The 14,888-nt window shown below is 43.5% G+C and overlaps 1 protein-coding gene across 1 annotated transcript in view; it reads right to left on the bottom strand.

The window, feature by feature from the left end:
• The window catches only part of LOC135200239 (heat shock 70 kDa protein 14-like), a gene marked incomplete in the record, with an annotated part of 291,697 nt that overhangs the window by 128,682 nt on the left and 148,127 nt on the right, over positions 1-14,888 (bottom strand).

Raw genomic sequence — 14,888 nt, 5'->3', positions numbered from 1 at the left:
TCGAGCCGATGGCGGTAGGAGTGAGGGTTTGTTGGTTGAGGTAGGTTTGTCGGGCGCCCAAGGTCTTTCCTTGGACGCTCCTGGATCTTCTCCTGTCCCTTCTTCTTTCCGCATCTTTCCAAGGCTTTCCGGGATCTGAGATCCCTAGCCGCATCCCGCTCTCTCTGTACCTCCCAAGGAGAAAGAGAGAACCGAAGACTCTGTCTAAGTCGACTTCTAGAAAGTCGTCTTCGTCTTCCTTCTTTTTGGCTAGGAAGTCATCGACTTCTTACGCCGACGCGGTGAAGGCTAAGCCAAGCTCTTCCCAGTCGAAGAGTTCTAGAGGCAAGGCTTCGAAGGAGAAAGCTCGCGCTACCTCCGAGTCGTTGCCCTTCTCCCGCCTCCGTTGCCCCCTCTCCGGCTATGCCGGCAGGGGTAGCAAGCACCAGCTCCTGCGTTCCTTCTCCTGTCTCACCAGGAATGATGGAGCAGGTAGGAGCGATGGTGGGTTCTCAAATCTCAGCTTGGGGAACCCGCTTTGAGCAGATGTTCGCACAATTGTCGAGCACTCTGTCTCAAACTGGACAGACCGTCCAAGAACTCTCGAATAGAGTAAGAGAGACTGAGGATCGGATGTCTTGGGCTTATCCCAGGCTCCTCCCCCAGTATCCCCTGCTTCTAGCACGGGGATCCTCCAACTCCCGTCTTACGACTCTCTGCCAGCTTTCTCTATGGAGAATCCATGGAGAGTAGCGGCTACGCTCCCTTTAAGGACGGGATGATTTCGATCCCGGAGTTTGGCACTCGAAGGATTGAGGACTTCGAGTTCTATCCTCCGGGTCTGTCACAGCCTTTCATCGGGTATGCTAGGCTGACACCAACGGCTCTTACAAGGTGGGAGGACAAGATCTCGAAGGAGTCTGTCCTCTACAGTAGAGACCACGCCCAACGGGAATGGGTTCACTGCCTTGAGGACTGGGAGTTGTACGAATACTAAACTCCAGGCCTATAAGAGCCCATTCACTATTTTCGCCACGGAAGAGGAGGTCTCTCTTCCGTTCGCCACGAAATTGGTGGAGAATGGCTCTTCAGGCAGTCCTCAAGGATGAGCCCCTTCCGCAGTTGAGAGAGTCGGAGTCCACTTCTCCACTCTTTCCCGCCTTCGGAGAGTTATGGGAAAACCTGCCTGCTACTTTCACGCAGGGTAAACTCAAGCCGGACTGCGCTATGGACCAGTTCGGTGAGAAGTTTGCCTAGGCTGCCGGACTCCCTAATCCAGGCAGAGTTCGAGGCGCGGACTAGGTTTGGCAGGTCCCTTAACTCTATCATAGTCACGGAAATGGCTGCACTGTCTTATGTGAACGAACCGCTATTTAAGATCTTAGCGAAATCACAATTTCACACGGTTCTGCTAGACGCTTTTGACTTCTTCCAAGCCAGGAAGAACTGTCAGGAGCATGTTCTTCAAGAGTGTACTATCAGGCACGAGCCTAATAGACTCTTATCTGCCAGCATGTGGGGAGCGGATCTCTTCCCAGAGTCAGCAGTGAACGAAGTTCATCACGAAGCTGCTAGACTCAACCAGAGCCTTAGAGCTAGGTGGGGCATTTCCCTCTAAGAGGAAACAGGAATCCGTTCCTACTGCTGGCAAGAAACCAAAGAAGGCTGGTAGAGATTCAGCCATACAAAAAACTCCCAGCCTCAGCAGCAGTTTTGTGCAGGCGGTCCCAGTCACCCAACAAGGACAACTGCTACAGCACAACAAACTCAGCCGGTTTCCTCCTGTGCCCCCAGCAATCCCAGCCTTCGACCTCCTCCATGCCATCTCGCCTGCCTTTAACCCTGCTTATGAGGTTCCAAGGCTACTCTCAATCGAGGGGTAGGGCGAGAGGTTTACTTTTCGTCACCGTGGCGCAGGAATGGGGCGCAAGGAGTAAACGCAGTTCAGGAGGAGGGCGTGGTGGCCAACCCGCCCATCAGCAATGAGGCTCTCCAGGTAGGAGGGAGGCTGTTCCTTTTCCGCCACAGGTGGGGGTTTCAGCAGTTGGGCACAGAGCATAGTGTCCAAAGGATTAGGCTGGAGCTGGATCCAAGATCCTCCTCCAATCAATCATTCCATCAGCTACCGTCAGAGGAATTGATAGATTACGCGGAAGAACTCCTTCAGAAAGGAGCTATTGCGAGAGTCAAGCATCTAAAATTTCAAGGTCGCTTATTCAGCGTTCCAAAGAAAGGCTCAACAAAAAGAAGGGTATCTTAGACTTGTCAAAGCTAACTCTTTCATTCGCTGCGACAAGTTCAAGATGCTTACCCTCTCGCAAGTAAGGACCTTACTGCCGCGTGGAGCCGTCACATGCTCCATCGATCTTACAGACGCATACTATCAATATTCTATGCCAGGCACTTCCGCCCATTCCTAGGATTCAGGCTAGGAAATCAGACATTCTCATTCAAAGTGATGCCCTTCGGTCTGAATGTAGCCCCAGGGTATTCACAAAGATAGAAGAAGTGGTTGTACAACAATTGAGAGCTCAGGGAATCATGGTAGCGGCATACCTCGACGATTGGTTAATCTGGGCACCAACAGTCGAGGAATGTCTCAAAGCTACCAAAAAGGAGTTCACTTTCTGGAACATCTGGGGTTCCAGATAAACAAAACGAAATCCAGACTTGTTCCGCCGGGAATCTCGTTTTCAGTGGCTGGGAATCCAGTGGGATTTGTCCTCCCACAATCTATCAATTCCAGTAGCCAAACGGAAGGAAATAGCAAAATCTGTCAGGCAATTTCTCAAGTGCAAACAAACGTCAAGAAGAAACCAGGAGAGAATCCTAGGGTCTCTTCAGTTTGCTTCAGTAACAGATATCCTTATCAAAGTAAGGTTAAAAGATATAAATCGAATTTAGCGGTCAAAAGCAAACTCCAATATCGAGACAAGTTGTCAGTGATCCCACAGATCCTCCGCAACCAACTACGGCCTTGGTCAAGAGTACAGAACCTGGCCAAGAAAGTACCCCTTCAATATCCCCTCCCACTGTTAACCATTCACACGGACGCATCCCTGTCCGGTCGGGGGGGCTACTCTCAGTTCAAACAGGTTCAGGGGACTTGGTCAGTTCAATTTCGCCAGCTCCCACCATCAAACGTGTTGGAAGCAATGGCAGTATTTCTTACTCTAAAGAGACTTCTTCCCCCGAAAAAGTCTCATCTAAGGCTAGTTTTGGACAGTGCAGTAGTAGTTCATTGGCATCACAGAGGAGGGTCCAAATCCAAGCATGTGAACCATGTCATGATAGCCATCTTTGCATTAGCAAACAAACACAGATGGCATCTGTCTGCCACTCACCTGGCAGGAGTAAGGAATGTGATAGCGGACGCCCTGTCCCGGTCAGTCCCTCTGGAATCAGAGTGGTCTCTGGACGTCGGGTCATTCCAGTGGGTAGGCCGGAGAGTCCCAGGTCTCCAAGTGGACCTCTTCGCCTCACAAGCGAACCACAAGCTCCCTTGCTATGTGGCCCCCAACCTGGACCCTCTGGCTTATGCCACGGACGCCCTGTCGTTGGATTGGAATCAATGGAGGAGAATTTTACGTTTTTCCCCCAGTGAATCTTCTCCTGAAAGTCCTAGACAAACTAAGGTCTTTCAAAGGGATAGTAGCTCTGATTGCACCAGACTGGCCCAAGAGCAACTGGTATCCACTTCTCTTGGAATTGGGTCCTCCGACCTCAACGGACTCCCCAATCCCAAACTATCACAATCAGTACAAATGAGGACTGTGTTCGCTTCCTCAGGAACTCTCCAGACCCTAACTTTATGGACTTCATGAAGTTTGCGGCTAATAAAGATGCTAACATTGATCACAGAATATTCTCTTCCTGGAATCAGATAAGAGGGAGTCAACCATCAGACAATATGACTCAGCTGTTAAGAAATTAGCATCTTTCTTGAGAGAATCGAACACTACAACCATGACAGTTAATTTGGCTATATCCTTTTTCAGATCTTTATTTGAAAAAGGTTTAGCAGCTAGCACGATTACCACTCACAAGTCGGCTTTGAAGAAAATCTTTCAAGTAGGTTTTCAGATAGATTTAACTGAATCTTATTTCACATCTATCCCTAAAGCCTGTGCTAGACTTAGACCTTCTCAGAGGCCTACTACAGTTTCATGGTTCTTGAATGATGTTCTCAAACTAGCTTCAGATACTGACAACTCATCTTGTACATTCATAATGCTCCTGAGGAAGACTCTATTCTTATTAAGCCTAGCCTCAGGAGCAAGAATTTCAGAACTGTCGGCTCTATCCAGAGATGCGGGTCATGTGGAATTCCTCCCATCAGGAGAAGTTCTACTTGCTCCGGATCGTAGCTTTTTTAGCCAAAAATGAAGATCCTCTTGCAAGGTGGGCTCCTTGGAAGGTTATCCCACTTCCACAGGATCCTTCTCTCTGCCCAGTATCAACCCTTAGAGCCTTTCTATCTCGTACTTCTTCTAGATCCTCGGGTGCTCTCTTCATGAGAAAAAGGTGGTACTTTGTCAGTTAAAGGTATTAGGCAACAAATCCTTTACTTCATTAAACAAGCCAACCCTGAGTCATTCCCAAGAGCACATGATATCAGGGGAGTAGCCACCTCTATTAACTATTTCCAACATATGAACTTTGAGGATCTTAGGAAGTATACGGTGGATGGAAAATCCCCGACAGTCTTTAAACGGCATTATTTAAGTCCTTGGAATCTTTAAAGTTTTCAGCAGTAGCAGCGGGAAACATAGTTTCCCCTGATACTGCTTAGTAGTTGGTAGTATTGATCCAGGGTCTCCCTTTCTACCTACTTCAACCAACATGCCTCAACCTATCACCAGGCTACTCATCATTATAGCCTTAGCCGTTGTGTGTTATAGTGGTTTGTCCCTTATTTTTTTGCTAGGGACAACCACATTGGTACTGATATGTACCCCAGTGGTCCTAACCTTATTTTTATGCTAGGTTAGGCCACAATATGTTTGTATAAATTTCCATTTAACTTGTGATAACTTCAGTCACAATGTGTTTGTATATATTTGAATTACTTGTTTTATTTGTATAATGATGGATTGAGTGTACCTACCCTTATTTTTATGCTAGGGTAGGACACATGTATGTATATAATTGTACCTATATATTCTAATTAAGTAAATTCAACTATTTCTTTGTTTTACATGCATATTATGTTAGTTACTACCATTTAAGTACTTTTAAGTTACTAACATTCTGTTATTGTTTACCATAGTTAGTTTAAGTACTTATTTTGGTTTTTATGCTGTATTTGATTTACTTATATTATATCCATCATTTTAACAGGTTTTTCATTTTTCCTTTTCCATCTTGTCTGTTTCTCTGGTACTCTTTCATAGGCCGACACGAGCTGAGCCCAGGAAAAGGGATTTTGACGAAAGGAAAAATCTATTTCTGGGTGATTGGCTCGTGTCGCCCTATGAAACCCATCCCCTTTTTTATGGTGTTTGTTTTCCCCCCCTTGCAGGACAAGATGTATTTATGTTTTTATTAAGGATGACGCTAGGGGCGCTGCTGTCCGTGGCGTCCTCTAGTAGTAGTAGTAGAGGCTGCATCGCCCGTTGGTATCAGCTCTCTCTTGGGGGGATTTTGATAGGGAAGTTCTAATTGGTGTCTGTCTCGTGGTAGTGTTCCACACTCGCCCCTATTTCATACCGACACTTCTTTTAAGAGTGAGCGAGTCAGTTTTACTGACATTTTCTTAATTTTGGTTTTTCTCTGGTTACAATTTTAGGCGAATTTTAACCTAGAAAGAATGATATTAAGGATACTTTCATAGGGCGACACGAGCCACCAATCAACAAGAAAATTATGATAATTCCTTCGTCAAAATCCCTTTTCTAGGCGCTTTTCATAAAGTGCAATTGTTTATCGAAAAAAGACACCCCGAAAAGGCTCACACAGGTCGTATGCTTGCGCAGTTCGATGACGTTTGCTTGAGTCGTTTCAGGACCATTGTGAAAAGTAGGCAGAAGCAATCTTCCTTGGATCGTTATTTTTTAAAGAGGCCTTCAGCATTAGCAGGAGTAAGCAAAAAGGAAGAACCAAGTGATAAAAAACAAAAAACAGAAAGTAAAGAAAGAAAAAAGAAAAAAAGAACCAAGTGATGAAAAAACAGAACGTTGAAAGCGGTGATGAAGTTGAAATTCTATAAAAAAAAAAATAAAAAGGCCTACGTAAAAGTAAAAAAAAGTTAAAAATAAAAAAAATAAAAAATTTTTTTTACGTAATTTCTAGATTTTTGTAAGTTAAGTGTTACAGTTTTGTTAAGGTGTTTCGTAAATTTTAGTTTTATGGTTTTCCTTAAATTTCTTATGTGTTTTCGTAAAGTTAAGCGTACGTACCTACGTACGTTATCTGCCGTTTGTCCTCCTCCTCCTCCTCTGCTGCCACTATCGGAGATAGCCTCACTCGAAAGGTAAGCTTCCACATTTTACGTTACAGTAATAATATTTCTTGTACACTAATATACACTTTATTTACAGGTTTTGCATTTTTAGTCTTAATTTAGGTATTGAATGGTCCAAATTGTTGTAGTATTTCATTGTTTATAGGTCAATTTAGCTTTATTAGGAAATTTAATGGGGTGTTTTTGGAGGACTTGGAACGGATTAGCCATTTTACATGTAAAATGTGTTCCAAGATACGAAAAACTCATTATACGAAGGCCGCCTCGGAATGGATTAATTTCGTATCTCGAGGTACCACTGTACTTAGATATTCTACTTTGGGAGATTCACTGTTACTCCCAGGTCCTTGCAAAAGAACAGAACCTGGACCCTGCATTTCATCTCCATACTCCAACATCAAGATGGAAAGGAAGGAAGGAATATAAGATTTAGGCCAAAGGGCAAGCACTGGGACCTATAAGGTAATTTGGCACTGAGAGGGAAATTGAGAGTAAAAAAGTTTGAAAAGTGTAACAGGAGGAAAACCTGGCAGATCCACTATGGAAGAACTGTTAGGAGGGTGGAAAGTAAGATGGAAGAGAGAATATGAACAGAGGTACAGTATAGAAGGAATGAAGGGGGTTGCAGCTAGGGGATGAAGGAATGATTACGTGACTAAACAGCTTGTTCCAAAATAGCTAGTCCAAAAGAGCTAATTCGAAACTAGCTAGCACACCACAATAGCTAGTGTACCAAAATAGCTAGTTCCAAAATAGCTTGTCCAAGACAGCTAGTTCCAAAATAGCTAGTGCACAAAAAAGCTAGGTTTAAAAATGATATTGTTATGATACAATAAAGTTTCATACATACTTACCTGGCAGATATATACATAGCTAAGACTCCGTCGTCCCCGACAGAAATTCAAATTTCACGGCACACGCTGCAGGTAGGTCAGGTGATCTACCGTCCTGCCCTGGGTGGCAGGATTAGGAACCATTCCCGTTTTCTATCATATTTTCTCTCTTCCACCTGTCTCCTGCGGGGAGGCTGGGTGGGCCATTAATCGTATATATCTGCCAGGTAAGTATGTATGAAACTTTATTTTATCATAACAATATCATTTTCATACAATCAACTTACCTGTCAGATATATACATAGCTGATTGACACCCTTTGGTGGAGGGTAAGAGACAGCTAACATGGAATAGACAGGTAAACAACATATGTTGTAGGTATAAATAAACCTTGGTTCCTATCTGATAGGTGGTAGACTTCATATGGCTGTTGCCAAGGAGTCTGCATCACCTCAAGAAACTTTAGCGAGATATGTGATCTGTGGCCAAGAGTTCTTGTGGGTCTGCCGATGGGGTCTTATCCACTTACTCGGCAGAGCCTAAAAGGTACTTGTCAATGGGTGCTAATCCACTTATATGACAATACACCTATGCCTATTGGCATAACTAAGGAGCGCAACACCGATCCCGATCACCTGATCCTAACACGAGGGTTCGCGCTCAAATTGAAAAGAGTTATCCCCACACTCCTTTCAAAAACCCCAATAATTTCACTAAGTTAAATAACTTTGACTCAAAGTTAAGGATCAGTGTCGGCTCCTTATCCCAGGTAAAACGATCTGCAGAGAAACGTATAAACCAAAAGAGAAGGATCTCTCGTAGGTTAACTTGACATCCTTTGTGTAATGAGAAGTCAACACAGAGTTGCCTCTACCGTACAACACAGCTAATGTGTCTTATATGACATATTGTTATGTAAAGAACAAGAATTTGCAAAAGCGCGCACTTCCTGCGCTTTTAATTCTCAGCTGTTTGAAGGAATCAAGTCACTTATGAAGTGCTTAGGATATCTCCATGTTTCAAAGAAGACCAGGGCTTTCTTGAAATGGATCTCTCCCGTCTGAAGCCTGAAGCCTGGCAGGAACCTCGCGCCTGGCTGGTGCTTCGCTCTTGGTTGGAGCCTAGCGCTTGTCTGGTACCTTTCGCTTGACTGGCGCCTCGCAGCTGGTTGACGCCTCGCGCCTTAGCTGGAGATTCGCGCCTGCCTGGCGCCTCCCATCTGCCTGGCGCCTCGCATCTGCCTGGCGCCTCGCATCTGCCTGGCGCCTCGCGCCTGGTTGGCTCCTCCCCACTTGCCGGAGCTTCGAGCTTGGTAGAGTCTCGAGGATGTCTGGTGATGTCCACATCGGACACTCTTATCTATCCGATATGTTCGCCTCTAGCGCATCTGTGCCAGGTTGTAGGCCCGGTCTTTCTCCTCATCAGACAATGACAGTGTTCTTGGGGCTGTCTGCCTCTGGCGTTTTTTACGCCTGTTTTGGCATATGGCTCCTGGTTGGCGCTACATTGTCCGAAAGTCCTGAACATCCACAATAGTAAATCACGAGACTGGAGAAGGGTGGAAGAAATTCTTCCACTTTGAGCTTTGGCTTCTCTGGCAAGGGGAGGTGATCGTAGTCAGCTACATCCAGTATACGATAGGATATCTAACAGTACGAGAGATAAGAGTCTTTCTCCGAGGAGGATCCTTCTTGAGTACTTCCCTTGCTCACGAGATCTCTTCTTACCTGTTGAAGGGGTTTCTCGTTGCAGAATCTTCCCTATCCTTGCCCAAAGGAAGGGAAGAAGCCTGGAAGTCGAAGGAGACTCCAAGCTGAAATTGGGAGGACTCCTGATTTCTAGCTCATTGTATCCCTCTGAACACCTTCTGGGAAGCATTTCGAGCCGTCATCGCATTCCAAAGACTCTGTAAGCAAACGTTTGAACCATTCTACTGTAGATGAAAACGTTAAGTACCCTGCCTGGACAACGAAACCTCTATCTGAAAACATTGAATCAGGAATAGGGGGTTTTAGTTCTTTTGCCAGACATACTATGCTGGCAAGAACCCATTGCCTAGTCTCCATAGAATCTGATGCGAGATTCCAATACTACAAAAAAAAAAAAAAAAAAAAAAAAAAAAAAAAATTCACTTGTCTTCTTGGTCGTTTAGGACCAAGAGAAACAAAGAATTCCCTCATAAAAATTTCTCAAAGAAGTTTGATGAGGAGCAGTTCCATCTTGTCGGAACATGGAATCTGTGGCCACAAAAAAGATCCCATTAGAAGTAAATGATATCCTACTCTTGTCATATTGAGGTATCGTATAAGATCCCGAAGATCTTAATCCTCTGCTATCTCCAATTCCCTTTGTAGAGACAGAGTATAGCCTTTTACTGCATTCTTTGATAGCAGACATATACAAAAGTGATTCTTCCCTCTGAAAGGGAAGAAAAAACCGCTATGTGGTTCACAAAAGTATCGGAAGAGGACAGCTTCCTCATTCCCTCTAGCACGATCTGCAGCAATTCTATGTCTTGGCCATGACTATTGTAATTTACCCTAAAAAATCCTCTCATTCATGTCCACTTCTGGTCAGTCTGCACGCAGACAGACTCAGAGTGGAGAGGTTGATAAGGTCTATTTATAATAGATGCTGATAGAATATCAAGACTCTCTTGGAAAAAAACTTCCAAAACATGTTGTGAGAAGAACGTGACCTCTGTGAATCCAACCTCTCTAAGGCCAAAATGAGGCATAAAGTATTATCCTCTCTTCTTTGACGCCCTTTATCTTAAATTCTGTAAAGAATTTATACTTAGGGGAAAAAAGACTAAAGTTTATTCCCCTTTCTATAAAATAAAGATGGCGTATATTGCTACCTCTCTTGGTTCGAGGAAAAGGAAGCAGTCTATAGGAAGCCTGTTCGTCTTCTACCCGGCTAAGAGATCTATGAAGACGACTTTCCGCAGGTTCTCACAACTCTTTCCAATAAATGTTAGACATACGTTAACAGTTATTATCGTCGATCGAGAAGGTTCTCTTTGTTAAAGCGAACAGGAGCGAAAAAAAAAGATTCTCGATGTTCTTTGCGATATGAGAGAGTCGTGGAATTGGCCTAAGTGATTAAATGGGTAACGAAATCAGGAACGAATCTTGCCGTTACCGAGCCTGCTGTCCGAGAGGCTACTGGACTCTTAGGTTAATAACTCGCTAAAACGAGAAAATCTTGGATGGTGCTCTTGGCTCACTGCGCCAGGCTGACGCTTCCTTCTAATTCTTTTTAGGTTATGTGCCAAAACATCTGTGCCTTTATGGTACCCGACATCCTTTCACATGTTAATTCCGTTCTTAGTAGGAAAAAACTTTATATACGTAGTATAGTCCATTCAGGGAAACAAGTTCTGCCACAAAGAGAATGTTTCCCATCCGACTCCATCTTCTTCTAATAAGCCATGCTTTCGTAAGCCTGAGAGCATTATATAATATAATGTTTTGTTGCGATAGAATCCTTTAATAATGTTACCTACGGTAAACAGCATTGAAAGGTTGTAATATCTCTCTTATTGAAAGCTTCTTAGCAAAAGGCATACAATATTTTATTTATGTTAGCTTAACTATCCCCTTAATCCGACGCTAAGACCGCGATTGTAGGGGAGAGATACGGATAGTTATTCCATCCCGCAGGAGAGAGAGATGTAAACAACCACTTATGACCGACACCTACATGGTACTGCGTTGGTCTCAGCGAAAGCAGTCTCCGTTAGCCGTCTGGCCTTACTCTTCCAGAGTTGCCAGCTATTCCATTTAATAAAGGAATCTTATAAAATTATTATCGAACTTCAGGAAGTTCTCATTAAAGCATATTTAAGCGAAACAAGACTTCGATAAATCTAGAAGCTAAGTAGGTGTTGTCTTAACAATCCCTTTAAGCGTAGTCCTTCCTAGGAAAATCCTAGAAGGATACTGGTAATTGAGTTGCACAGCAAAGAAGTAACTACAGTATGTGTTTATGATTTGACCGTATCGTATTCTCATACAGCAGATACTCTACTACCTTCTACTATCTTCGTTCTTTTCGTTAATAGAACGATAGAAAGAGTATATATATCTCCTTAAGGAAGGAAGTTAATCCACGAACTCTTTAAATCTTCGTGATTTCCTCATAAATCGCGGAAGAGACAGAATTCCTGTTCATCTCTTGGGTTTACGGAAGGAAGTAGATATTTCCTATCCGCCATCATACCTAAACGTCGATGAGATTCTTATTAAGAAAAACTCCCAAAGCTCTTGCCTCCTCATAACGAGGGAATAGCATGGATGAAGGAGAGAGTCCGCATTGAGAGGAACTGCCTAACACAGGAGTCTTCTGAATAATGAAAAGGGGCTTCTCTTAGTATCAGAATCCTTCTGACAAAAGCAACGGCCGCCTGTGCGACATCTTGCACCTTTGCCAGGGGAAAGTTCCTCAAGTTAAAAAACTCAAAGAGGAGCCTCGCGACTGACCTCTCTCTCAAATGAAGATTTTGGAATATTCTGGCGCCTGGATCCTTGCGCCTAGCGCCTGGATAGTTCCGCGCGCCTGGAATGTTCCGCACGCTAGAAAGGAGACTCGCTCCTGGAACGTTCCGCTTGCGTGGAAGGTCCCGTGCGCCCTGATAGTTCCGAGCGCCTACTAGTCTTCTTTTAGGAGCCTCTTGCCAGTAAACGTTCAATGGAAGCATCCTTCTGATTGCCACTCTACTATAAGGCTCCTCAGTCTAGCCGTCTGTTTTCTCTTTGAAGGTGCCTTGCGCCAAGAAAAATTTTCTGGAGCACGGCTCGCGCTCAGTTGCTGGAATGCGGCTCGCGTTTATCTATATGAACGAGGCTCGCGCTAGTTTGTTGGAACGCGGCTCGCGCTAGTCTGTTGGAACGCGGCTCGCTGCTGGCTGTTGGAACGTGGCTCGCGCTAGCTTGCTGGCTGGCTCTCAGCCTCTCGCTCAGTGTTCTCTTAGTTTTCAGAGAACGCGCTAAATCGTCCGAACTACAAACATGTACATTCTTCGTCTTTTCGGATGTAAGATGAAGAAACGGAAGAAGAGACGCACTTTTTTAAGGATGCCTTTTCAATAGCTATCCTTGGCAGTCTGAGACGCTACTACAGAACCTGCCGAGGGGACGCCCGACCGGTGGGGATTCTCTGAAACCTCCGTGCGGCTTTCGACATTCCTTCTCCTCTGGGTTTGTGAGCTTGGAAGAGGTCTAGGCCTGAGAGCGAGACAGAGCCGATCGGACGCACCCTCCACTATTATAGGACGCCTTTCCAATGGCGAACTTGGCAGTCTGGGACGGTCTACAGATCCTGCCGAGGGGACGCCTGATCGGTGGGGATTCTCCATAACCTCCGTAAGGCTTTCGACTTTCCTTCTCCTCTGGGCCAGGGAGCTTGGAAGCGGTCTAGACCTGGGAGCGAAACAGAGCCGATCAGAACGCACCCTCCACTGCACTGGGAACACTAAATTCACTCCTTACCTTATAAGAGCTCGCATTTTGAGCTACATCCAATTATCTTCAAATTTATTAATTTGTAGATTCTGTAGAGTAAGAAGGAGATGAGGATGCAAAAACAACTATTACTGTTAATACTCTAACTGCTCGTTAGCACGAGAGCTATTAAAGCTTCTAAAGGAAGCGTAAAAAGTTATATGCTTTCCTGACTTCCTAAAGTAGGAAGTTAGAGTTTTATATTTCCTCAATAAAGTTCTAACACTTATTACACGTATTAATGAATAAATATTAATATTTCCCTTTCTTGCAAACTAAATGAGTGTCTACCGAAAAGTTCGGTAGTTACACGTAAATTAATATGCGTATGCCGAACCAAAGACCCAGTACTTCCCTGCAAAAGATAGCCCAGAAGATCGATGGCGATGAAATCCAAAAATCAAGTCAGGAGGAACTGCAAACGTTGTTTACATTCCAAGCGACAGAGAAAACATGATAGAAAACGGGAATAGTTCCTAATCCTGCCACCCAGGGCAGGACGGTAGATCACCTGACCTACCTGCAGCGTGTGCCTCGAAATTTGAATTTCTGTCGGGGACGACGGAGTCTTAGCTATGTATATATTTGACAGGTAAGTTGATTGTATGAAAGTTAAAAATCTGATATACATTATTTAAAATTCATAAAACATTAAAAAGGAATTCGTATGCGTAACACCAATATCAAAACTTATACAATTAGGGATTAGTTAGAAAAATATAAATATATTTAATCAGTATTTGATAATATAACTAATGCCACATAATAATTCAAATGTTGAAATTTCTTTATTTATTCATTTTTTTTTAATGTCTGAATCCTTCCATTAATTTCTTTGGCTTTTGAACTTGTAGTCTCCCTTTCACCTGATAAATAAGGAGTCAACTTAGTTCTTTGCATAGTTTCTTCCTGCTGAATGCCTATTAAAAACCACCATAAGGAAGGGTGCGGGGCATCACATAGGGTCTGAATTGCTCGGTGTCATCTTTCAAGCTTGTTTGTGGTTTTCAAACCATCTGTTGACCCTTGTTCAATGCTCCAAATCACTGGTGAAAATAAAGGCGGCTATCTTCTTCCTCCTGTTCTTTGAGGCCTTACAAGGTATAATTCTTCTATTTCTTGCTCGATTTGAATATCCTAGTGTGTCCAGCAATTCTTCAAATGCTTTGTTATTTCAACTAGTGAATATTAGTATTTCATGGGAATCACTTTCATCATAAACTAAAAAGTTTTCTGTAGCACTCCCTATAGTAATTGCTTTAAAAATCTTCAGGTAAATTGATCTCTAAAAGTGAATTCGGTTCAGGAAAGTAGCCTTTCATTTTTTGTTTTTCGTTGAATGCATTTCATAAGTGCTTTTTTTCGGCATGCAAGATGGAGTTTCACAATGAATATTTTGCATAATGTTAGCAATGACTCTACGTGGTGGTGCAGTTGAACCAGAAGCTTGCTCTCTTAGCATACTTAAGGCAATCTTAGCTTTCTCCTGTGGCACATCTGGTGCATGGGAAAAGCTTTTGGCCTAAAACTACATCACTGATATCACTATAATCAACCGCAGTTGTAGCAGTTCCTTTACAGCCTTTGATGACGCATCTCCAATTTTGCATTTCGTTATTGGTCGTAATCCTTCGGTATACATATCCCTCATGAAATATTTGATCACATCCTTTTTGCAGTTTCATCACTTTGATGTTGACGGGCTGTTCATTTAAAATAAGTAAAATCCAACAGACGAATAAGCAAGATCACTTATAAGGAAATCCACATCACTTGATGTCTATTGTCAAACTAAAACTAATATTTTAAATATCTTAGATATCATCAGAAGTATAACTGTTTTGAACAAGCTTTTTTGGAACTAGCTGTTTTGGACAAGCTATATTTTGGAACTAGCTATTTTGGAATTATCTCTTTGGACTAGCTATTTTGGGTTTCACCCGAAGGGATGCTGTAAAGAACCTAAAGTAATGCCTACAGTGCAGCCTGTGAGATACACTGACAGCCATGCCCACCTAAAGGGGACGAAGAGAGAAGAGAAGGGTAATATAATAAATCTAACTTGGGGAAACTCCCTCCTGTTGTACTATGAAGTAGTCAGAAGAAAG

This window comes from Macrobrachium nipponense, chromosome 26 (assembly GCF_015104395.2).
Source record: "Macrobrachium nipponense isolate FS-2020 chromosome 26, ASM1510439v2, whole genome shotgun sequence".
Classification (NCBI taxonomy): Eukaryota; Metazoa; Arthropoda; class Malacostraca; order Decapoda; family Palaemonidae; genus Macrobrachium; species Macrobrachium nipponense.
This window is presented reverse-complemented; position numbering and strand designations above follow the sequence as displayed.